Below are 27,279 nucleotides of genomic sequence, written 5' to 3'. Positions count from 1 at the left end.
CAGTTGGGGAAATGCCTCCATAAGATCCAGCTGTAAGATATTTTCTCAATTAGTGATCAAGGGGGGAGGTCCCCTTGTGGGTGGTGCCATCTCTGGGCTGGTAGTCTAGATTTTATAAGAGAGCAGGCTGAGCAAGCCAGGAGAAGCAAGCCAGTAAAGAACATCTCTCCATGGCCTCTGCATCAGCTCCTGCTTTCTGACCTTCTTGAGTTTCAGTCCTGACTTCCTTGGTGATGAACAGCAGTGTGGAAGTGTAAGCTGAATAAACCCTTTCCTCCCCAACTTGCTTCTTGGTCATGGTGTTTGTGTAGGAATAGAAACCCGGAGTAAGACATGGGCTTAAGCAGAAGATTGACATGTTCTGATCACTGCCTCATAGACAATCCCCCTGTAAGGGGTAGAGGCAGTGCTCTATAGAGAAGGGCACAGAATTAGGAGATTGTTGAAATCCTCCTTGTGACAAATCCGTAGTTTAGACAGGCTTGTGCTGTTGGATGTCACCAGGAAATTGTTTGCATATATATATATATATATATATATATATATGTGTGTGTGTGTGTGTGTGTATGTGTGTGTGTGAATGTATGTATGTATGTTGTATATATGTATGTATGTATGTATGTATGTATGTATGTATATGTAAAAATAAATTTAAATTCCACCAGAGGAATGCATGTGGGATATGTATGAGTGTGTAGGGAGAGAAGTGAAGAATGGTATGTAGGTATATAATTTTCTTCTGGAATAAAAAGAGGCTGATTGAACTAACATTTACTGTAAGTGGAAATAATGCTCTTTTTCAAAGACAAATATTAAAAAATCCCATTAACTTATGTGAAGTTTGAAATGATAGAAAACAGAGAGAAACTTGTATTATAAACATGGAACTAGGAATTGGGAGGTATCAGTGTGCAATTATTATTTGAAAGAGGCATCTCTATAGGAAAGGGTTAACTGAAGATCCCAAATGATGAGACAAAAGTGGAGAATGGACTGAGAGAGAAGGGAAAAGATGACATTAACTATGTAGTGTAGAAAGCTCTTCTACAAACAGGCCACTGTTCTTGCCTTCACTGGAGACCAGCACATGATTGGCACCATTAACCTTGCTTTTGGAGGTAAGGAGTTGAGGATCATGAACCCCTTGATGATATATGTAGGCATTTAACTGTGGCTAGTGGGAGCAGCTCATAGCTCCTGCCTCTGGATATATAAGAGGTTAACAGTTTCTTGGAGACATTCTTTTCATCAGGGGTAAAGTCTCCAGTAAGTTATCTACATTCTTGTTAGCAGTCCTAATTAAACTCATTGTTGCATCAAGCTAGACTTGGGTAAAACCAATTTGTTCATTTGTTATTGGTGACTTATCTAAACCTAGTGTTCTTATTTAACTTCTTTGGAAAATTTCACACACTATGTTAAATTTGTGAGAGATAAACTAGAGAAACAAAATTAGTTTTCATAGATAGCTGTGGCAACCTTGACTAAAGGGTCCAAAAGAGACTGAATGTGAAGTAGTTGGGATAGAGAAAAGAGAATGGTTTCAGTGACTCCATACACATGATGCAGAGGCTTGACATATAGCATAATGCTAAAGTTTTTGCTTAACATGTTTAGTGCAAGTTTTCATGTTCAATCCCTAGCATTCATGACGAATAAAATAGTGTACAGGACTAAGTTGTGGCTAAATGGGCAAAGATCTTGTTTTGTATAAGCATAAAGATCTAAGTTCAAATTCTCATACACCAAGTAAAATGATGAGCATGATGGCATCTTATTCCAGTTGGTGGGAGACTGAGACAGGAGGATTCTCAGGGCTTTCTGGACAGTTCATCAATAAACCTTGTGATCTCCAGATTCAAGGTCTCAAAAATCAGTGGGAACTGACTAAGGAAGACATTTAGGCTGCTGAACTCTGGGTTCCATATGCAGAAACATGGGGACATACCGGTACTTATAACAAGTGAAGACATACATGCACCATACATGTATATTTACAAACACATAGAGCAAATTTGAAAAATGTGGTAGCTTTTTTAAGATAAAAAACATTATGGTCAATGTTTTATACAAGTAGATAATCCATTGTTCAAGAACTTAACATTCAAAACAATAGGGCATTAATTTAAAAAAAAATCAAATTGAAGAACTATGCAGAAATAATCCACATGAGTCAGCTTTGTAAAGATTCAGTTCATGTTGAAGGCAAGACGCAAATTCAGTTAGTCATAACACCAATTGCCAGACTATCATACTTATTATCATGTATGGTCTATAAAACTTTTGACAGAAGAAAGATGAACTTTTGGAAACCAAACATTTTGTTTAGTGCTATCAAATAAAGGCTTTGGCAGGGTAAGAAAGAGGTGTGTATAGTAGCAAAAAAATCTGGATAAAGATGCATTATCAACAAGCATCACCTGCATTGAAACAGAAATAAATTTCAGTCCTACAGGAATAAGGAGCTAAGATGACCTAGGATGTACAAATGCCTGTGTATGAGGTAATGTGTGCTGCCCTGCTTGTGTGACCTTGATATTCACAGGCTGTTTTATTGAATGCTCACTGCCATTGCCTCCCGAAAGCGTTCTGGTTCTGTGCTTTTTTTCCTCACACCTCAATGACTAATGATGGTTTAGGGTCTGTTACTTATAAGTGCTGCCCCTGAAACTTTCCTGGATTCCTTTTTTAAATATAAAACTATAAATGACCTTCAGGTATAATTGTTAGAAATTTCTCTATATTAAACATATCACTTCCTTTAAGTGAAGTACTAAGAAAAAAAAAATCAATCAACTGAAAAGCACTAAGTTTAAAAGAAAAGACAATAAGCTTAGATTTAGATAACATGAGTCAGTATGAAAGAAAAAGACCTAATTGGCTGTGTGGAGAGATCCCTGGAGATGCAGTATCAAACTTTGAAAAACTGTGGGCATTCTCTTTGGAACCTAAGCAGTGGATGTTAACTCACCAATTTTTCCACATGATCTGAAAGATTATGTCCAGACAGATATCTACCCAGGATAAATGAGATTGTAGAACATAATAAAGAACCCTGAGCTCTAGCCATTTGATCCTTTACATTAAATGAAGACACACTTAAAAATCCCTAAGTGGTAGACTATATATCAATGTGATTATGCAAGAACTCTAAGCACTCTACAAGTAGATGGTTCAAAACCTCACTAGTATATGGCGTGCACAGCTGTGTTAAGATTAAGCTATAACATGGACACAGCTTCTAGCTAGCCTCTTGGAGACACAATATAACAACCAAGTGTGCAGTTTCTCTATGGTAACATGTTACATTTGCAATATCTGGTTTCCTTACAGGTCACATTGCTACAACATTTTAGTGGTCTGAGGTGTGGAATATGATGGTAGTTGTAACAAAGTAGGGATTGGTATAATTGGCATAATATGAGAAGTAGTATTAATTTTATTAAGAGTGTGTGGGTGGGTGGGGGGGTGTATGTGGGTGTATGTGTACAGGTGACAAGGAGGGTAATGGAAAACATCAGATCTGCTACTACCCATGTGGTTACTGAGCACTGAACTCTGACACTGCATAAGTAGCCTGTGATCTTAAACACTAAGCCATCTCAGCAGCCTCACACACAAGAATATTGTGTTGACTTGAGTAAGAATGTCCCTCATATATTTAAATGTAGGGAGTGGCATTATTTGAGAAGGAATAGTAGGTATGACCTTGTTGGAATAGGTATTTCCTTGGTGGAGGAATTGTGTCAATCTGGACAGGCTTTGAAATTCCAAAAGACCATGGGAAGCTTATCTTTTTTTTTTTTTTTTTTTGTCTTAGCTTATGAAAGAAAGTAGCTCTCAGCTATTTCTCCAATACCTTGTATGCTTCCATGCTCCCCACCACTATGATACAATTCTGCAACTGTAAGCAAGCCCCAATTGAATGTTTTCTTTCACAAGATTTGCTATGGTCATAGGGTCTCTTAACAGCAATAGAGTACTGAGAAAGAAGTTGGTACCAGGGAACTGGGTAATGCTGTAGCAAGCTTGACCATGCTGCTTGTTGGCATGATAAGTACCTCAGATTTGGAAAGCATTTAAAAGCTGTATGTAAGCTTAATGGGCCATACTAGTAGGAGAATGAAAGACAGTTTCTGGGAAAAATGTAGATTAAGATGGCTTGACTCAGAAGATTTCAGAGAAGAAAGTTTGTGAGCTGGAGTTCCCTTTCGAGATCGTTTGGCAGAAAAGAGAAAGCTTCTTTCTTAGACTAAAGTGAAGAGTTTTGGATTAATGGCTTTGGCAGAGGTGATTTTAAGGTAGTCCAGTATTGACCGTGTCATGTAGCTGTAAGAAAAAGGAGCAAATACTGCATGAAGAAACTCAGAATGCACACTGTAAGGAAACAAAGAATACTAGTAAAGGTAATGTTGCAGCCATGATCAAGGAGAATAAAAGCTTAAAGAAAGGCCTGCTGCTATATGGACTAAAGGGGAAGGTAACCTTTAGACAACACTCCACTGTGCTAAGTTCCTAATTTGTGAACATGAATTAACAAGAAAAACTTAAGCTATGAAGGGAACCATCAACAAAGAAAACAATTAACTGCTGTACAAGCAATTAAAAGAAGAGACCAAGTCCTAGGCCCAGCAAGCAGCAGAACTTGGCATCTGCAGTCACAACCATATGGTCTAACTTTAGAGTCAAGGATACAAGGAAGAGGTTATGGAATCTACTTCCGTGTATAAGGAAAGCCACCGAGGACAGACATATGTCAAGGGTGTCAATGTTTGGAGGACCAGAGAGGTCATGTTGTGAAGCTATGAGACTGAGGCCTAGATGGTGTTTGTGACCCCAGGATGATGGAGTGGCATTACTTGAGAAGGATTAGGAAGTGTGACCTTGTTGGCATGGGTATGGCCTTCTATCACGGGGGAGGGGGGGTAAGTATCAAGATGTTAAAAGCCCATTCCATGTCTGGTTCTTTTTCTCCATCTTGGCCTGTGGATCAGGAGGTACCACCTCTGATTTACTGCACCTCATGTGCTACCCTGCCCCCTACCATGATACTAATGGAGAAAACAACATTTGAAATGTAAAAAGGCCCTAATTAAATATCAAAGAAATTAGATTTACCATAGTGTCTATTCACAGCAATAGAAAGAACACTGACTAAGAGGAATAATAAATTAACTCTCTGCCATGTTTTAGAGACTTAAAAATGTGAACCATGAGCAAGTGCTTTTCATTCGAAGAAAAATAGCCAAAAATATATTCCTTCATCTCTCTATCATTTATTAATTGTAAATTACTTCCTGTATTGTTTGCTACAATTTCCTATTACAGTTCTGCAATTTGCAGCCTGCTTTGCCTCAATCTTAATCTTCTTGCATTAAATTGTATGACATAACTTCAGCAGGTCCATGTGGCATGTAAGCATTAAATGATTCTCCAGATCTTCATTTGTTCTAGTTGGTTGATCCAACATGTTAGTAATAAATTTCAGTAAAGCCAATATAATGCTTTTAAATCCTAAAAGACCATCTTAAGTTTATTTTCCTTATTATTATCATCGTCTTCACTATTATTACTGCTTGAGGGCATGCACATGTCTCACTAATACCGCTTCTCATCTTCCAGCTTAACATGGGTTTCAGGCATGAAACTCATGTCGCAGAACTGATGTGTCAAGTGCTTTGCGTCTGATAAGCCCTCACAAACTGTGTATAATACTTACCTTTGAAAACTATTTAAAGCCTTACTAGCTCTTTCTTCTCATGGGTATAGGAACACTGTACTTTTTTTTATAGATGCAACCCTTTTCATATCTAAAAGCTGTATATAGTTTAAGTTGTTGATTTCCAGTTCATTAACAAGTTCCTGTTGTAGTTTTTAAAATCAGCAATAATATTCATTTTGAAAGTCCGGAATGTATCTGTGGAGAGACCCAATATGCCAAACACTGTAAGCTGAAAGTCAGTGCTCAGAATCTGTTTCTTGTTTATTCATTTGGTGAGCAAGTATTTACAACTAGATAGTTATGGACTCACAACAGATGGAAATCTGAAGACATAGCAATTAGTAACAAATTTATGGACTGTATAAAAGAAGACAGAAACATATTCTATCAACACATTTGTGCTAGAAATGTATGTGAAGTATTACTATAGTGAATAAAATAATTTATTTTGTGAACTGAAAATATCCCTATGGAGAAAGAAAAGCCAAAATGGTATTTAGCAATATATGGAAACTAATTTTCTCTGCATGGAACTTATATATAATTTAGAGAATAATACTTTTCCAAATAAGAGGAGGATTAAAAATATCTTTTAAACAATTATATGTATATATAGTTATATATTTTCAGCTATAAATACATCTATATTTGGGACTATAAATCAAGTACAAACTGCGTTGCTAATCTATTCATTTACTATGCTGTATGGCGTATAAGACTTTTCATAGAATCTGGTAAAAAGCATAATTATAAAATTTCCTACCTATATACTTTTAATTATCTAACTCTATTGTACCTAAGCCTATGGTATGAATATTATCATGGCTAACTTAAGACAAAAAAAAAAAAAATCCCAGAATGTCCAAACAATTATATTAAATTCAAATAATCCCTTTTAATCATTTAAATATATTCATCATGATTAATCAAAATAAGAAACTTGAAAGATATCCTTATTCAAGTTAAAGACAACAAAGTCATCTCTCTCTCTCTGTTTTTCAGCATCAAGAAATGAAAAGAAAGGAAATAACAAAAAGACAATTGACCTAGCCTGTTTTAATGCTCATGCATAAGAATGGATACCACCCTCCTGCCACTGATGTCCCTTCTAAATTAAGCCAAGGCCATTCACACTAGTCCTAAATGCTGAGAGCTGCAGGAAAAAGAGAGACTTTGGCTGGGATTTCAAAACTGACAAAAAAGGGGCAGATTTAAAACTGGGTCAATCACTTCACTGACCTCAGTCACTAATGTTAGCTGTACAGCTTCTGTTGGAACCTGAGTGAGGGGATTTCCCAACAATATGCTTGAGTCAGAGAAAGATGAAGTTAGGAAATAATAAAATTCTTAAGTAGCTAATGTAAGGGAGAGTAAAAAGTTTCTATCTCACTCTTATACATTTGAGACAGGAGAAGGAAGAAATACGTGACTGGCATGAGGGATGATCATGTTTCAAAAGTTTTTCTTACTTGACTTTATCTTTAAGTATCTATGAAAAAAAAAACCCTTCATTAGTATATTTAGGTGATTAAACGTGTGCTGCTCTAACTTTCATGCCACCAAACTTCAGAGAAACTCAGCTAGTTTTGAGGCCAATGAAGGAAAAGAACAGTTCTAATCTTTTATTTCCACCATGCTTCCAATGCAGCTGTCTTTCTGAGCCACTGTCCCTACTCAGTCTGTTATATGTGAGAGAGTGAATTTTAATGAAAGAAAAAAGGATTTCAATGATGAGTGAGATCAGTAATGAGTTCCCAGGTGACACAGTGTACTAAGTACTAAATGTAAAAATATAATATCACATTTATAAGTACTTTCTCCATATTTGTAAAAAAATAAGTCACACGTAGCCAGGAATTATATATAAAATTATGTAAGTAAAGATTACATATATATATATGTATATATGTATATATACATATATACATATATATATATGTGTGTGTATATATGTATTATATATATACTAGATTATATAATATAAATGTATATAAAGATAAAGATAGAGATAATTAACACACATATACTTGCACAAAGAAATAGAAGGAGGTATATACAAATTAATAGCATTTACTGACCATCAAAATAATAGCATTTACTGAGCATCAAAATATCCAATAACCCAGATGATTTTTTTTATATAACTTCTTTAAAAACCAAAGAATCTTTCACTATGCTTGTTTCATTGGATAAAGACATTGATGGTCAGAGTGAAGTGAAAATAAGTTATCTAATTTTGGAAGCTGATGCTATAACCAAATGCTGAATCATGTTCATTTTATCTGAGCAGCTCTGTTTTTCTGTTAGGAGTCATTCCTTAAGAGATCCTCATAAAGGCATACATAGATTGCTACAAGGCAATGACTGCAATACGGGTAACTGCTCAGACAAACTGCTCTAAGTAAAATTTTGCACATAGGCATATTGAGATGAAAGTGCTTTTTTTCTGCAAAAGGCTCTGAAGAACACCTGCCTAAGCTAAGCAATAGGTTTAGCATAGTAACCAGTGCATTCATTTGTTATCTTCACAGTGTAGATTGAGACACTGAAATGCTAAGAGATTCATTAGGCAAATAATTAAGTCATATAAAATAAAGTAGTGATGACCATCATTCATTAAGAAAAAATATACATACCTACATTTAGGTATGTAAAAAGACTGTTAATGAAAAGAAAATTTATAAATGACAAAAGAATTATTGGACACCAAATTCATGTCTATATTACATTAGCTCTTTCTATTCATTTTTATATGGATTAGGGGAAATATTCTTTGCTGACATGTGAATTGAACATCAAGCATTTAGAAGCTGTTTGTATAAAAGATGAGCTGGAATGCACAGTTTACACTTAATTACATTTCTGAAGGTGTGAACATTCTAAGATTATCCTGTGCATTAAGGTGCCCTGATTACAAAATCCTTACCTATGAAAAGAATCAGATTCAATTGTGAACATTGGCCATAGCTGTATTGTATTAAGAAGATTTAAGGCAGTGACATTCAGGAAATTTTTATGGGAGCCACTTTCACATTCAATAGTATCATATCATTTTCTTTCCAAATATCATATCTAATCACATCTGTAATGAAGCTTTAGACAAATTCTGTATGGCACTTTCTTCTTTAAGCAAAATTATGAGCAAAACCATGTCACATATGATCAGCATTATTTGGCTTTCAGTTCATTATTTGACTATATAATACACATCTGTAGAATGCTTTATGTGCAGATGATACCTGGGGCCATCTTCATTCATGGGTATTCCACAGACCAGCCTTCTCTAAATGCTTGGGGGTCTTTCAAACTCAAGTGTAAAGTGTTCATTAACATTTCAATCATTTCACACCTAGTAGCATATACCATATGCTAGTCACCTAGTGAAAGAAAAATTACATAACACTATAAAACCCCAATGCAGTCAGCTCTGGGCAACTCTGAGGAGAAGGTAATCTGAGCTGCCAGCCTCACCGGGGAAGGAGGGAAAATGTGGCAGTGAACCAGCTCAGTTCCTACACTTTCAAAAGTATGAAATGCCACTTGTGATTTATGACAGATGAGAAGTGGAATCCTTACCATAGCCATATCCTTTTGCAGTGTGGTATGATTTTGGGAATTGTCATTATTACATATTTCTTTGGAAAAATTTGCACTCCTTTCCTAGAATAGTGGAGTTGTTCCATAGGGTGCATCATTTTTTAATTACATATTTTTATTTATTTTCATGATAATTCTAAGTCTAAATATTGTTGTTATTTACATTTTTAAACCAAGAAACCTGGAATAATATAATATGTTCAAGACCAAGATTCTGATAGTGATTGAAAGTCAGTTGTCAGGTAAACACATTGTGGCCAATGGGGGAAAAAGATAAGCAGACAACTGTGGCAACGAAGACAGACATGTCACAGAAGATCAAGAGTACTACGTTCTGAGGACACTCAGGCGTGCAACTCCCATAAGTATTTGATGCATCAAGGAGTAGGGACTCAAATACCTTCACTGATTTATTACAGAAACACATTTCCATAACACATTTCTTTTAAATGAGAGGTTCCTGTTCTTCCTTGGATTCAACCCAGAATATTCTGTAACATTGCATAAAGCCTCTTAAGAGGCATGTGTATATATAATCAAAATTTTATATTATTGCTCCCATTTCAAAAGAGGTAAAGGAATACCTCAATCTTTTCTAATTCTATCCAAAATCAGGATATACAAGTATCCAAAGGGAAAAGAAGGCGTTAGCACCAACAAGCAATTGAACATAAAACAGTCCCATGAACACAAGTACTTTAAAGTCCCTAATAAAATTGACTTTAGTCATACTTTTATCTATTCCCAGTTCAAGGTAAGTCATGCCAGGAATACGTTCCTGAAGACCATGGAAGGAAAAGCCCTAGCTAGAGATGTTTGGAGGAGGAAGAAATCCTATGTGCCTTAAGACAGCTTGCCCCCACCCCCTACCCTCACATACACACATTCAAGAGAGAAGGAGCCAGTTCATATAATCATTTCTTAAACAGTTGCTTCATTTCCTAACTAAATGTACTCATACATGCTGACAGAATTCAAAGTACTCAACTGAAATTTCCTAGAGAATATTCATTTAGAACCATTTTATTCTGTACTTGCCTACAATTTTCTCTATTTTATGATTCAAAATTATAGATATATGCAGAATATTTTGAATAGCAGTGTAATTAAGGATTGTAAGACAATACTAGGAACATGTCAGAAGTCACTGTATTTAATACAAAGTAGAATTAAGCTTATAAAATTATACTTATATAATGCATGTGTCTGTGTTTCTGTGTATTAACTACTGTGAAGAAGAAATGATGGTTGTCTTTAAGGTAACATTCCCCTTTACTTTCTTCAATAAAAACACTGCAAATTTCACATTCTTTACTAAAACTGCTTGAAGGCAGAGAGAAAATGTTATCGTGAAAAAGGAAACTCAGGTCTGTCACTGAGCTGGTATGTCCAAGGTAGAGATAAGCACATGCTGAGAGAGAGGTGTCCACAGTCCCAGAGGAATTATAGAGAAGTTCCATTGAATGTAGTATCATGTTTTATGATGGTTTAAACCTATTACTTCATTTGATCCCATTCATTCTCTTCATACAAAGTTGAAGATGCAATGCTACTGCCGCTGCCTATATGCCAATCATGTTAATATTGATCATCACTTGTCTTCTCCATTATCCATCTTCAAAAGAACTGCTCCGTCATTGCTCACAATAATCCTTACCTTTTGCAGCAGACGAGACGAATCTCACTAATCCCACTAGTCATAGGAAAACATGTGATAAAACCTGACCATGTAACGCTATACTCTTGACCATAGCAGTGAATAGAGGAAGACATATCAGTGATGTTAATTAGACCTTTTCCACAATATTTCATGGCTGGAAAACCAATTTAATGTTTAATATGATCTGGATATATATCCTCAGGACAATAATTCCCTAGGAATGTAGTCAAGCAGAAGAAACAATTTGAGACATATGAGAGATTTCTCTTTCTCATAGAAAGAGATGGCCTGGCTTGAAAAAAAAAAAAAAAGTCTAACTCTGTTTAGATAAGCCTATCAATATGTATATCAAGGATTTCATTTTAACAGTTAAATTAGTTTGTATTTATCCTTTTACACATTCAACCACAGTAATACTAATACAATAATTGTTCCATGAATGTAGATTATTGCTCAACAGAGGGATATAAATTAGGATTCAAGGAGATTAAGGTGATCAGGACAACCAAAGTAATTCATCTTTGGGAAGTTCTAAATCTCCACTTGTAGAAGTATAGGATATGTTCTTGCCTGTTTATGTAGATGGTGCTAATTTTTCCAGATGGTATTAAGAAAATATTGAAACATCAGAATAGAACGAAAATAGATAATTGGACAGAATGCCTGCTGGAATGTGGAATTTTATGACTAGTTCTTGAAGTCAGAGAGAACAAAAGAAAGGAAGTAAGAGAGAGGTAAAGGAGGAGATAGAAAGGGGAAAATAGGAAGACAGAGGAAAGAAAGAAGGGCTGTTAGGGGGAGCAGAGAAAACAATAAATGTGGGAGAGGAAAGAAAGAAAGAGAGAGTGAGAAGGAAAGAGGAGAGAGGGGGGAGGGAGGGAGGGAAAGGAGGAAGAAAGAAGAAGAAAGAAAGAAAGAAAGAAAGAAAGAAAGAAAGAAAGAAAGAAAGAAAGAAAGAAAGAAAGAAAACTATTCATTTTTCATTCATAACAATTGATTTCAAAGAAAAATGGTAACCTTAATATGCTTTATGTTAAGGTGACATAAAATATATCAGATAAGCTGAAGTTTATACAACCATATTTTACAAAATGAAAAGGCAAAATGCATGACTCCAAAGCAAAACAAACAAACCAACAAACAAGGGAGGTAGATACATAAACAAATACCATATTAGATCACCAGAGCCACAGAAACTGGAGCAACATCAGTAAGAGACCATTGACATACTCAAACAGGCACTAAACTTAACAAGATATGTCAAACAATATCATACTTCATGAAGGTTCTATCTTAATACAATATTTCAGAATTTAATTAATGCAACAAATTCAAGTTCAAGAAAATGTCAAAATTCTAAGTAAAGTCTAGTGAAACCCAAATTTTCCTTATACACTTCCTGTCAAAAGAAAAAAGAGAAAGAAATAGAAAAAAATGAAAAGGAAAAAGTAGCTCTTATTAAGACTACTGTAACCTAATTCAACCTGGATTTAAGAGAGTGATTAGTGGCTTCACTGCCTCAGGCAGATACACTAAATTACATTGCTAGGAGACAGAAACTCCTAAATGAAATTCACATTCAGGATGAGACTCCTCAAGCTTGGGTGGGAGCAGCCAGACCAGAGAGGAAACAGAACAAAAGTCAGCTCTGGGTTCCCAGGCATTATTTTGTCATTGCAATGTCAGCTCTGGCTACTCTTCCATCCTTAAAGCAACCTCCACACCAACCTGGAAGTTGTTTCCCAAACTATGCTTCTCCAGAATGTAAATCCTGCCGATTACCTCAGACACTGCTCTGGAGCAATTGCATGCTAGATGTAACACATTGATGCAGAAATTGACACAACCTCCCTGTCAACTTTGGCCTTTGGTTAGAGTCACTGCATATTATTCACTTTTGTCTCTTCTTTCCTACGACAATGTTTGTTGTGTGCATATTGTAGTCCACAAGCATAATTTGGACGGGCTATTTGGGGACTGTTTAGATCATCCGTGTAGTTACAGGTTCCACATCTGCTTAGAGTGACACCTGAGCTAAACAAAAGTGAGTTAGGTAATCTGATATCACAATGCTGGACCTGAGTAAACAAAGTGAACAGTACATCCCAAGTAGTTTGATGTACTCAGTTAGAACTGTCATCTATTAGAAATGCATTGCCTACAAATTAGGAGCTATTCTAGATTCCATATTATTTGTGACAGATGTATCTTCTCTGTGTGGCAACATGATTCAGTCTAAGTAGTTTTATTTTATATTTTATATTATTTTATTTTATTTTATTTACTTATTCACATTACACCCTGCTCACTGTACCCTTCTCGGTCACCTCCTCCCACAATCTTTCCCGCCTACCCCTACCCTCTCCTCTAAGCAGAGAAGGGTCCCTAGGTTTCTCCCCACCCTGGCACTTCAAGCCTCTAAGAGGCTACATACTTCCTTTCCCTCTGAGGCCAGACAAGGCAGCCCAAGTAGAAGAGCATATCCCACAGACAGGCAGCAGCTTTTGGGATAGTCCCTGCTCTAGTTGTTCAGTACATACATGAATGTCAATCTGCACACCAGTTACATGTGTATTAGAAGGCCTAGTTCCGGACTGTGTATGTTGTTTGGTTGGTAGTTCAGTCATGGAGAATCCAAAGGACTAAGTTAGTTGATTCTGTTGGTCTTCCTATGGACTTCCTATTCCCTTAAGGGCTGCAGTCCTTATCCTGTCTACAAGAAATGCATAGATTGGGGCAAAGGGTACACATGGAGGGACATATGCATACATAGCAGAGAATGGCCTTGTTGGACATTAATGAGAGAAGAGGCCCTTGGTCTTGTGAAGGTGCCCCATTATAGGAGAATGCCAGGACAGGGTAGCAGGAGTTGGTGGATTAGTGAGCAAGGGGAGAGGGGATGGGATATGGGGATTTTTCAGAGGGAAATGAGGAAAGGGGATAAAATTTGCAATGTAAATAAAGAAAATGTCTAAAAAAAATAAAAATAAAATAACAAAAAAGGAAAAAGAAAGAAATGCACAGATTGGTGATGGAGCAGAGACTGAATACCTTGGGCAATGACCAATCAATTCATGATAGTCTGTTATGCTTGCAGACAGGAGCCTACCATGGCTGTCCTTTTAGAGGCCCTACCCACCAACTGACTCAGACAGAGACTGTCATCTACAGCCAAACTTTGAATGGCGCTTGGGGAATCTTACGGAATAATAGCAGTCTAAATATTTTTGTAAGGTTAAGCTTCCACTCCCGATCTCTTCTTGATTCCAACCGACTGCAGCTCCTCTTGATTCCAGTTGACTGCACTACACAGTACAAAGCCTAGAATTCAGGACTAGACATCTAAAACATTCGCTTTCCTAGCCATTCTTTGCTGATTACCACACCCATATATTTTTAGTTACTAGATCAAGTAAGTTTTAGTTTAAAAATTATGAATTTTCAGATGATGAAATAATAACAAAAAGAAATAGGGGATGTTGACCTCAGCAATTTCTTACACAAAAGAGGAAGTTTAAAGCTGTTAAATACTTAAGGTTTTCCAGAAATTATTTTGAGTATGTTACATGCACTTACTGGGAACTGTGGTAATCATTATTTTAAACAGGGAAATGATGAAAGGCAGAGTGGTTATGTGTTCTCTATTACAGAACACTTAAAGGATGAATTGAAAGCCACAGTAGATACCATAAAGAACCCAGGTACACATGTAGTTATTAGTTTTACTTGTTCATAGAAGAGCTTATAAAACTACTGTAAATAGAACAAATTCACTCAAAAGCCATCTAAGACCACAATAAAGGCAAAGGCCACGCCTAGACATAAGAAGAATGGTGTCTGTATCTGGAGGAATCCATGATGTTATGTAATTGACATTTCATGAAGGAACATGTTACTTGTACACAGAAGGGCCCAGCCCACAGATACATGGGTGAACACTGGTCATTTTTAATACACTCTTATAATACTATGTCCATTTTAAGAAGAATATATTTATCTTGTTTTAAAAAGTATATACAATATACTTTTCCCTGCTTTTCCTCCCTTCCATCTCACCCTCCACTCAAACATAAATAAAAATTCTGTCTTTAGCACATTAAAGGCAATGTTGTTTCTGACCCACCTCTTCCGCTATTTGCTTCTAAGGATGTTCAGCTCTGTACTGGTTTTACAGACCTTGTTTCCTTGTGACTTGTGAAATCAAAGCTACAATGCATAAGTGCTTTCATTTCACTACGCTTCCAGCTAAATCCTGCACAGTAAAACAAATTAAGCAGATGGCAGACGTAAATGTTAAAAATTGGGGGAAAATGTATGAAGAAATCTTAGGATAAATTAAAATATAGGATAGAATATGCTGAAGTGAAATGAATTCAAGGTTGAAGTCAGAGAGAATTTTAAACCTTTTTAGCTTCCCTGAAGATGCATGAATGATTCAGGGCAGTGACTGAAAGTGCTTTCCCATGACAACTATGCCTTTGTAATGCTTAATTCCCAAATTAGTCAAAAGCCTTATTGCTTGGCTCTTAGAGGAATCCATGTGACCATCTTTTGCTTCACAGTGAAGTGTGCACAGTCTCATTCATATGAGGAAAGTTTGAAAGACAAGAGACATATGAGGTTTTTAAATTAGTGATTCCTGTGGAGAGTCCAGATTTAAAAAGAAAGCAATTCCCAACTCCTGAGCATTATGGCTTCCCACATTCTGCTGCTAAGGAACCTGCATGCACTGTACAATTTTGAGCTCTGTTAAAATGCAAATTTTCCAGGGAGCATTCAGTCTCATGAGTCATTTCAACTATGAGTAAACGGATCTAGCAGAACATTTCCTTAGGAAGGGAGAAGGCAGGCAGAAGCATATGACTGTTAGAGGCTTGAATTTTAAAAAAAAGAAAAAGGCTCAAAACTCTAATTCCTAAAAAGGGAGATTCTAGAGCCAAAACATACTTCATAAAATATTTCCCCTGGTCTAGAATTCATCCTAATATATGTAAGGGTTTCCTTCTAAAAGCTATTGCCAGTTTAATCACACATACATAGAAAAGTGACAAAAGTGCCTGTTACCAGTTATTTTAGGTCCTCTAACCACCAGTGTTTTCAAGAACTCCTACCATCTATTGGTGGACAATGAGAGTCAGAAATGAGATTTTACAATTAATAAAATATATAAATATTCTGCAAATGTGGATCTTCTCCATGCCAGTCATGATGCCTGTCTGGCTTCAATTCCTCCTATACATGTTAACATTATAAAGCCATTAAAGAATCCCATGCATTCTAAATGCTGAAGTGGGAGGAACTCAAAATCTGCCTAGGGGAGAGCAAGTTTATGAATGCCACAACTGTATCAAGTCCTGATGCCAGCAATAGAGAGCATTTTAGGAGCAATAGCATGGTATCTATTCTCCACTGCATGGCCCCACATTCAGAAATTAAAAGTGGTAGAAAGTGTTAGGAAGTTGTACTGTCATCGTTAAAGGTCAGAAATGGGGAGATAGATATGATCATAACATACTGAACACATGAATGAAATTATCAAATACATAAAAATTGAGAGAAAATATCTTTTAGAAGTGTTTCTGCTTTTATATGTTGGAATCCTAGCATATTGCATCTAGTCTTTCGTACCTGTTGTTAAAATTTCTTGATGTACTGTGAGCTAAAGCAAATAACAATACATACCTAAATTGCTATCTTTTGTGTCTCGGATTTGGGTGAGGGAAGAAACATTATCTCTGAAGTATAATGTACAAAGAAAGATTGTGTGGGCATGCCCAGCAAAATGAAAAGCTACATTTTAAGTGTTTGTATTACAGGGAAAAGGCTCTAATAATTTAGATTAACTGCCAAAGTACCTCTAAAAGATTGAAATAAAAGCAAGGAACTTTTAAGAGCTGGGAAGAGCCGATGAATAGTCGCACAGAAGAGACACCATTTCCCTGGGGAAGCTGTAGAGAAACACATTTTAAAGATACTTATAACAAAAATGTAATCCCTTAGTTTGTATGAGAATGGTTGAATGGCTAAATTGAAAAGCAGAAAGTTAGCACTTTACATTTAATGGCACAAATTATTATATACACTCCTTATAGCACTTGACATCACAGGCTTATCAAATAGTGTTTGGTTTCTGTTGTTTGTTGGTGTGTCTGTTTGTTTTCTACAGACAATGTATTCTCAGCTGTTGCACTATATTTATTTTTGCAATACAGTTCTATATTCAATGATTTTTATTTAATGAAATAAGGAGCTTTTATGGAATTGGTTTCTTTCTCAGAAGTCATAACTTTCCATCAGGTATATAATTTTAAAGAGGATTGAGAGAACCCCTTCTGAGAACAGTGCAGTGCTGTTTCTCACTTTTCTCTAATTTTCAAAATCTATGCACAGACCTGCTGGAGCCTGCACACAGGAGCTAGTTAACATAAACACTCACTGAAAACTGATCATATTTCACATAATTCGAGAAGCATTTCTGAACAGACAAGAGGTGAGTTTGCTAATCCAACAGGAAATAATAGTATTCTTTGGTTGGGTTGTTCTTTTTTATTGAAAAGGAAGAAAGACTGTTTGTATACAATATATCCCTTTTTTAAATTCCTGAAAGGGGCTGGAGAGTTGGCTCAGCAGTTAAGAGCACCGACTATGCTTCCAGAGTTCCTAAGTTCAATTCCCAGCAACCACATGGTGGTTCAGAACCATTGCAATGAGATCTGATGCACTATTCTGGTGTGTGTCTGAAGATAGCTACAGTGTGCTCGTATAAATAAAAATAAATAATATTTATGAAAACCTACTCCTGATAGATACAAATTAAACAACAACTACCAAACATTTTGGAAAGAAGAGCTAAATTTGTATACTTAGGTGGAATGCTACTCCAATTGTGAAACTGTGGTGAGAACAAATTAATTTGCCAGCTCAGATAGCCTGTGTTCAAAGGTAGGTGAAAAGATATTTTTTACTATCGAATAAATGATATATATCATAAATAATACAATGAGATGTTTAAAACAGATGCCTGAGATTCTCTCATCTCCTATATGATGATCTCCCTATGTTAGCGAGGCTTGCTTCTGACATTTCTGCTTGAGTTGCTATATTTCTCATTAATATTTTTTACCCCAGTTTGAGTTTTCTTTATTGATTCTATTTCCACTTTCAGGTCTTGGTTTGTTTATTCTCTTCTACTGTTTGCTTTTGTTTTTAGAGATTCTGTAAGGGATTCATTCATTTCCTCCTTTAGGGTGTCTATCATATTTTATGGTCCTTGTTTTGTGCTTCAGCTTTGTGAGCCACCAGAGATGTTTGCAAGGGCAGAAGGGATGAGAGATGGGATGCAGTGTCCTGCTAAAGAGTTGGGATAAGACTGTGGGGTTAGACTTAAAGACATGGAGAGAAAGGTGAGGATCTGAAGTTAGTTTGCAGGCTTCCCTGGATATACTGGCTTGCTAGTTCCCAGGGATTCAATGTTGAACTAAGGCGCTAAGATAAAACATGAGAAGAGAAAGGAAAGTTGGAGGGGTAGATCTATATCATACACAGGAGATGGGGTTGTAAAAGGAGGAAGGGAAGAGGCAGAAGAGGGAAGCATGTGGTTGACTGCAGAGCTGGGGATACTACAGTGTGATGTGACTGAACTTTGATGAATAGGGAGAAGAAAAGGTGAGAATTTCTGGTTAGCCTACCTGCTTCCTTGGCTGGAGTGCATTTAAGTTATTGTAATCACACTTTTAATCTTTCTAAACTTCTCTCAGATGAATAGGGAGAAGAAAAGGTGAAAATTTCTGGTTAGCCTACCTGCTTCCTTGGTTGGAGTGCATTTAAGTTATTGTAATCACACTTTTAATCTTTCTAAACTTCTCTCAGATCCTTTGCATATTTTCACCTAACCAACTGCGCCCCCAAACAAATGAAAAACACAAACAAAAGAAAAGATAAATGACACACACACATGCATGCACAAAAACACAGTATCAGAATCCTATATATACAAACAAAAGAAAAAGAAGCCAAATAAGAGCCCAAACAAAAGCAATGTGCAGCAACTGTCTACAAAAATACCATAGAATTTGTTTTCTACTGCCATCTTAAAATATAATTGTGGTAAGAAACACAATATGAACTAACCAGTACCCCCTGAGCTTGTGACTCTAGCTGCATATGTAGCAGAAGATGGCCTAATCGGCCATCATTGGGAAGAGAGGCCCCTTGGTCTTGCAAACTTTATATGACCCAGCACAGGGGAATACCAGGGCTAAGAAGTGGGAGTGGGTAGGTAGGGGGAGGGTATAGGGAACTTTCGGGATAGCATTTGAAATGTAAATAAAGATAATATCTAATTAAAAAAATAAGAAACACAAATAGACCTAGAGAGAGTACAATGAAATGTCTCATTAATAAAAATATGATAGAATATGAATTCTGCTATGAGTACTGAATAACACAATACACTATATGTTATAGTTATAGTCAAAGCATATTTTAGCTTCCTGTGATGTTGGAGTTTTCATAATTTAAGCACAGAAGAAACAAATGAGGACGGTTTTATTTTAAAATAATTTCATCAAGAAGGAGCTAGTTTCAAGTTAGAATTAAAATAAAAATATTTCAAGCCAGGCAGTGGTGGTGCAAGCCATTAATCCCAGTACTGAGGAGGCAGAAGCAGGTGAATGCCTGTGAGTTTGAGGCCAACCTCCCTCATCTACAAAGTGAGTTTCAGGCCAGGAATATTACACAGAGAAGACCTGTCTCAAAAACAAACAAACAAACAAACAAACAAAAAAACAACAAAAGGATTTAAGAATAGTTTGTCTATTTAAAATGAATAATAAACCTTGGTGGATTAGTAAGTGGAGAATCAGTTATACATTGCAAAATAGGTAGGTGATAATTGCAATAACAATTACATTTTTTATTTTCAAAAATAATTTCAAGGCTACAAGTTAAAAAGAATTGTTTTGTTTTGGCTTGGTTTGTGTTTCTCTGTATATGTGTGTGTGATTGTTTTGTTGTTGTGGTGTTGTTGTTGTTATTGTTGTTGTTATAATTTTTTGAGACAGGGATTTTCTGTGTTAGCCCTAGCTGTCCTGGAACTCACATTGTAGTCTAGACAATCCTGCACCTCAGAAATATGCCTGCCTCTGTCCCCCTACTGCTGAGATTTAAATTTTGTATTCCACTTCCACTTAAGTGATTTTGTTTGTTTGTTTGTTTGTTGGCTTGGTTTTGCTTTTATGAGGTCTTTGCTACAGTAGTGTTTTAGGAATCCAGGAGATTCTGTTAATGCCTTTCTGTAATTAGACTGATATTACGCTTGGTTGCTGCAAGATGGGAAACCTCTCTTTATTTTATACCCACTTAATTTATTTGTTTATCTGTCCAAGCCTTAAGTTAGTGTTTGGCAACATGATTACAATGTTAAGTGTTCTAGTTTCCCTTTTTGTTGTTGTTCTGAAAAAAACTCTGACAAAAATAAACTGAGGGGGAGAAATTATTAAATTGGCTTACCCTTTCATAGTCCACCATTAAAGAAAGTCAGAGCAAGAAATTTTAGAAACTTGAAAGAGAAACCATGCATTTTACGGGCTCACACTTTGTACCATTTCACTCAAGTTCATGCTCAAATATCTTCCTTCTACACCCCCAAATTATTTGCCCAGAAAATGGTCCTGCCTATGGTAGGCTGGGCTTTCCTACATCAATTTGCAATCAAAAGTATAATCCACAACAATGCCCACATCAGTTCTGAAAAGGACAATAGTTTAATTGACAATTTTATCAGTAATTTTACAATATGACAACTTGACAATCAATGCTAAGACACTAAATAATTAGACAATAAGCTTATTAAATATTTAGCCAAGACATACAAGTGACTATTTTGCCATAAAACAGTATAAAATGGCCAGCTATTGAAAGCACAGGAGCTATGCAAACAGTCTATAACAAGGGTTTGCTTTTAACCGAGTAAATGGCATGTTGATGGATACTTAGAAGGAACACTTAAATAAGGCTAATGAATTTGAAGGAAAGCTATTTGAGAGGATATGTTAGAACAGGTGCCTATACTTTCACCTGCTATTTGTTCAAGTTCCTGGTGATTTTACCTCTCTTCGTCAGATAAAAAATAATCCCATCCAAGACCAACATGTTGGATCAGAAAGTGCACTGAGATTACAAGCATGTAGGAAGTAGAAGGTTACATAATTGACATTGGCAATACTGCAAAATGCACCTTACAGTGACAGCTAAGAAGAACTCCCTGTGTAACCTGCAGGCAGTTGCATCACTGAGGAAGAGAACATTCTCCTTAACCATAATTATTTGTTGCTCATACAGCCTCTGAGATAGGGATAGGCTTCCCTGAGTCTTCTTTTGTCATCCTGAGAACTTTACCCTTTCATTCATGGAGGAGATTTTCAATGGAGAATAAATGATATATAACAAGTACAAATTATCACACACATATTTAAAGTGTCTTAATTCAGATAAAGAGAGATGGGTATGGGGCATAGGTAAAAGAAGGCATTATGAAATTTAAAAGAAACAACTTCAAAATGTATGCATGTAAGGCATCTGTGAGAGAAGTGGAATTTGGGGATATGACAGAGGAGAGACAGATGTAGTAAATGGCTCTATTTTTGTGAACAAATAAAATAAACACGGGTTCCAAAATGAGTCCTTCCAGAGTTCAAAGATGAGTTGTGGCGCGTTGGTGAATCATAGTATTATGGCTTCAAGCCTACATTATTTTATTGATATGAGTGAGTGACAGAGGGTCATCACTGAAGAGACCTGGAGTAACTCCAGACAGATCTCCTAGGATCACTCATCCTTTAACCTTAGAATAAATAAGACACTTGAGCTTTAGCAGACCAACGTAGCATGCCAAAGAGAAGTACTATTACCAGAAACAGTGAATTGTGGAGGCTGTCTACCAAAGATATCTTTTCCTAACAATGAAATATACTCCAGCTTATTATTGTTTGATGCAGTATCTGTATTAGTTACTTTTATTGTTGCTTCAAGAAATGACTTAGAAAGAGAGGTTTTATTTTTGGCTTACAGCTGGAAGGTATAGACCATCTGAAATCTTTTCTTGTCAACTTTACAGTATGTGGAAATACTGTGAAGACACACTTCTAAGAATGTTTTTCACACACATTCTAGACTGAGTTACTGAGGTTTAAAATAAGAGCCACCCTATGGGTGGGTGGTATGACTCATGGGTTAGAGTCCTGGACTGATAGAAGCTGGAAAGCACCTACATACCAGCATTCATTTGACTCTGTTTTCTGACTCTGGATGCAGTAGCATAAGCTGCCTCACCTCTTCTCACTATGGCATCTCCACCTTAAGAGACTGGAACATAGATCTGTTGGCCAACATTAACTTTTTCTCCCTTCGCTTTTTGTCAGGTATAGTCACAGGTTAGAAAAGGTAACTAATACAGCACCTTTAGATTCAGTCTGACCCTGTGAGTCACATTTAGCCAGTCACATCTGGTCAGAGTGTCTGCCTTAGGATATAAGCAGATGATAAGAAGTCATTCTATCCTGTGACAAACCAAAGTCACATAAAGAAACCGTGTGAGAACACACTGCTCAGCAGCCTTGGATGATCCCTCAGAAGATAGTCAACATAAACACCTAGCCACACCAGGAAGACATCTTTAATAACCAACACAGCTTGAGCTGCAATATTTTGTACTTCTGTTAAAGCCACTAAGTAAGAATCTCTTAGCTGAATCTATATATCTCAAAGGAACAGGTGGAATTATTATTTTATCACTAGTGATTCTTGCCAATTTTTCCTGTACCATTTTGATATGTCTGTTTTAGATATTAAAATAAGACAGATCAATAATTCTGTTGGTATTATAAAATTGCTAATTCTACTTCCTACTTATGACGCCTCTTACTGTCTGATACCTACAGCTCCTATTTGATATTATAGGACTAAGTAACTCAAGCTTCTTCTAATTCTAAAATCATTTTGCCCACTCTTGAAAAAGTGGCCTAGAATCTTTGCAAGACCAGGGGACTGTCAGGGCCAGGAAGTAGGAATGGGTGGGTTGGGCAGTAGGGGAAGAGGGAGGGTATAGGGGATTTTGGGAGAGGAATCTAGAAAAGGAGGTAATATTTGAAATGTAAATGAAGAAAACATCTAATAAAATTTTTTTTTAAAAAAGAAGAAATGGCCTATATCATACAAACTTATTGCGTATACATATTTTAAATTGATATATTCACTATAGATTTTGATTATTTAAATATTAATTTAAGCCTGTTGTAGAACAAGGCAAAAAGTTTTATACTACCAAAAATGCTTCACTTTAAAAGGATAAAAAATATGAACAACTTGGATAAATCCATAGGTAAAACATATGTAGAATTCTAATTTTTTAAAATTATACATTGCAATTTTATAGCACATTTGCTATACCTTTAAATATTATCAAATATGTACAGTAGGTCTTTATTATGTCATCCTATATTTTCTATAAGATAATATCTGTCACATTGCTGATTTAATCAATACAAAAATTCAAAGGATTTAGCTATATTTAATTTTTAATAACTTGGTTTTAGTAACTTTGTTTATTCTGTGTTTCTGATAGCATTTTATTAAACAATCACCCCCCCCAGCATCTTTACAACCATAGAATGCACTATTTTGAATCATTTATGTTTGACACATTTTAATGTGATTATTGATTCTTAAAATATAAGGCCTGCCTACATTTTTCCACATTTTCTGTACTAATGTACTATATCTCTGTGTCATTTCTACACTGTAATAAATATTAGAGATGCTATTTTTTGTCACAAGATTTTCAAATACTGTCCAGGATTAAATTCATGTCTTTCCTTTTGATAAGTTTGACACCAAAAGTATTTACTTCTCAGTAATCAATAATGATCATATTTTAGGCTAACTTTATTAATTTTACTATACAACTCATTTTATCTGAATTGTGATTTGCCCCATATACATACTCTGTGCTGTTAGGATAGGGAATAACCAACTTCAATCATATGAGTGATCACAGAGTTCCTATCTTAGTCAAATTTTATCATTCTTGTCCACATATAATTATTGAAGCTCCCATTCTAGAATACTGCGCACGCATGAGCATGATTTAAACCCTGATGCAGTGTTTGGGGAAAGTGACAGATCCTATCTGTAGCTTCTTCTGGTTTGCTTTGTGGAATTCTGGGGAATCCTGTTCTTCTCTATTTGCTGGGCTGCCTCCTATCTTTTGTTACTTACTGACTTATCCTCATGCAGAAACAATGGTTGATTTAGAAATATGAGTCCTCCTTATAGAGTAATTCTCTTTAGATGCTATGTTACTCATAGAAAAGGATTTTGAAAGAGACCTTAATGACCAGGGATGTTCACAACTGGACATCAATTGTTTCTAAAGTCTGTTGCTTCACTAGGATTTTTTATTCCAGCTATATCCACTCAACAGCAACTCAATGTGATAAGAGAATACTGTGCTCAAGGCTCTCTCCCTCCTTCCCAGTTTGTCTTTAATCAAACTGATTCATAATCAATATTAAGAGAAAAATGTGTGCTGTTGGTGTGCATGAACAGTTACCCATAGAATGTACTGGATCCAAAGAGGCAAAGTAAAATTCTTAAAATGAGGTTCAATGAAAAAAAAAAAAAAAAAAAGGCAATGGCCAGTGCATGACATGTAAGCAGTATTTCCTAGCTTGCTGGTTACTTTCTCTGTGTGCCGGCCTTTGCTTCACAGCAAGAGCAGAGCTTCCGGCATAGCTTTTGCTTTCTACATCAAACATTTACTACCACAAAGCAGTGGAAACAGATTTCTATAGCTCAACTTGAATTTCATTTTTAATGACTATTTGGTCCTCACTCACAACAGTGATGGTTAGAGAAATAGGAACTAAAGTTCTTAACACCAAAAGAAACCACTTCAACTGTTTGAATCAATCGTATGGGATCACTGAGAAAATAAATGAATTCTAAACATCTTTCATTTTTCTACTAATTTCTCCTTAAAATTTAAATCTTTTTTCCTATTGCACTTAGGAACCTATAATTTAATAATGTAAAGTTGATTTTCACTTATAAAATGTACAATGAGCTTCATGGAATTTTTAACTGAGAAGGACCAAGTATTATTGTACAAAGGTATGAACTTTTATCAAGTAGGCTCAAACCCTGGTATTGCCACTTAGGAGATATGTGGCTTAGGTAATCAATGGATCTATCTGGTGTCAGTTTGTGGTTCAATAAACTGATGATAATAGTTCTTTGCATATAGGGTTTATTTTATTATAAACTGAACATTTAAAGCAAACATCAGGAAACAGAAGAATTGCTTTCAGTTATCAAATCTTACACTTAACAAACTATACCAAGCTAATTACTGTCTAAGGAATTCAAAGCTAAAATATTAAAGCACAAAATAATTATTTGTTTCTAAAATTCCAATTGAATTTTCTTTTAAAGTATAAATTTAATATACCTAGCATATAATTAGAATAGTTTTATAGTCTGGTAAACCCAAATAAATCAAATATATTTTCTTAATCTCCTACATCATTACAAAGCATGATAGTTGCCGTAGACACACACATAAAATTCCTTTTTTTTAGTTAATTAATTTATTTGGTTTTTTATACTTCATATTTTATTCTAGCGTCTACCCCACAATTATCCCACATTTCATACCTTTCCCTCCCTACCCCCATCTCTATGTGGATGTCCTCAACCCCCACTCCACCTGACCTTTAAACTCCCTGGGGCCTTCAGTCTCTTGAGGATTAGGTGCATCATCTCTGAATAAATACAGACCCAGAAATCCTCTACTGTCTGTGTGTAGGGGGCCTCATACCAGCTGGTGTATGCTGTTTGGTGGTCCATTGTTTGAGAGATCTCAGGGGTACAGATTAATTAAGACTGTTTGTCCTCCTACAGGGTCCCCCTTCTCCTCAGATTCTTCCAGCCTTTCCCTAATTCAACCACAGGAGCCAGCTGTTTCTGTCCATTGGTTGGGTGCAAATACCTGCATCTGACTCTTTCAGCTGCTTGTTGGGTCTTCTGGAGTGTGGTAATGCTAGGTCCCTTCTTGTGAGGGCTCCACAGCCTCAGTAAAAGTGTCAGGCCTTGGGACCTACCCTTGAGCTGGATCCCACTTTGGGCCTGTTGCTGGAACTTTTCTTCTTCGGGCTTCTCTCCATTTCTACCCCTGTAATTCTTTCAGACAGGAACAATTATGGATGAGAGTTGTGACTGTGGGATGTCACCCCTCTCCCTCATTTGATGCCCTATCTTCCTGCTGGAGGTAGGCTCTATAAGTTCCCTCTCCCTAGAGTTGGGCATTTCATCTAAGGTCCTGAGAGTCTCTTACCTCCTAGATCTCTGGTACATTCTGGAGGGCCCTCCCAACCTCCTATCTCCCAAGGGTGCTTGTTTCCATTATTTCAGCTGGCCCTCAGGGCTTCAGTCCTTTTCCCTCATTCAATATCAGATTAGGTTCCCCTCTCCCCCTGACGCTCCCCCCCATCCACTTTCCCACTCAGGTCCCTCCCTCCATCCCCACATGTGATTTCTTTCTTCTCTCTTCCAAGTAGGACTTAGGCATACTCACTTGGGCCCTTCAGCTTGTTGACCTTTTTGAGTTCTGTGGACTGTATCTTTGGTATTCTGTTTTTTGTTTGTTTGTTTGTTTGTTTTGTTTTTTTGTTTTTTGTTTATAGTTTTGTTTTGTTTTGTTTTGTTTTTTGTTTTTTGTTTTTTGTTTTTTGTTTTTGGTTTTTGGTTTTTGGTTTTTGGTTTTTGGTTTTTGGTTTTGGTTTTGGTTTTGGTTTGGTTTGCTTTTTGTTTTGTTTTGGCTAACTCCCACTTATTAGTGAATACATACCATGCATGTCCTTTTGGGTCTGAGTTATTTTACTAAGGATGATATTTTCTAGTCCCGTCCATTTGTCTGCAAAACTCAGGATGTCCTCATTCTTAATATCTGAGTAGTATTCTGTTTTGTAAACGAATCACATTTTCTGTATCCATTCTTCTGTCGTGGGACATCGAATACATAAGAACGTAAAAAGCTAATCAGCAAAAACAAAACAAAACAAAACAAAACAAAACAGACAAAAAACCCCAAAGAATAAGGTCTAGAACTAAATGGTGATTTCACAACTGAGGAATCTTGAATGGCTGAGAAGCACCTAAAGAAATGTTCAAAGTCCTTAGTGATCAGAGAAATGCAAATCAAAACTACCCTGAGATTCCACCTTACACCAATCAGAATGGCTAA

The sequence above is a fragment of the Mus pahari genome, chromosome 5 (genome assembly GCF_900095145.1).
Source record: "Mus pahari chromosome 5, PAHARI_EIJ_v1.1, whole genome shotgun sequence".
Taxonomy (NCBI): domain Eukaryota; kingdom Metazoa; phylum Chordata; class Mammalia; order Rodentia; family Muridae; genus Mus; species Mus pahari.
Note: the sequence above shows the minus strand (reverse complement) of the source record.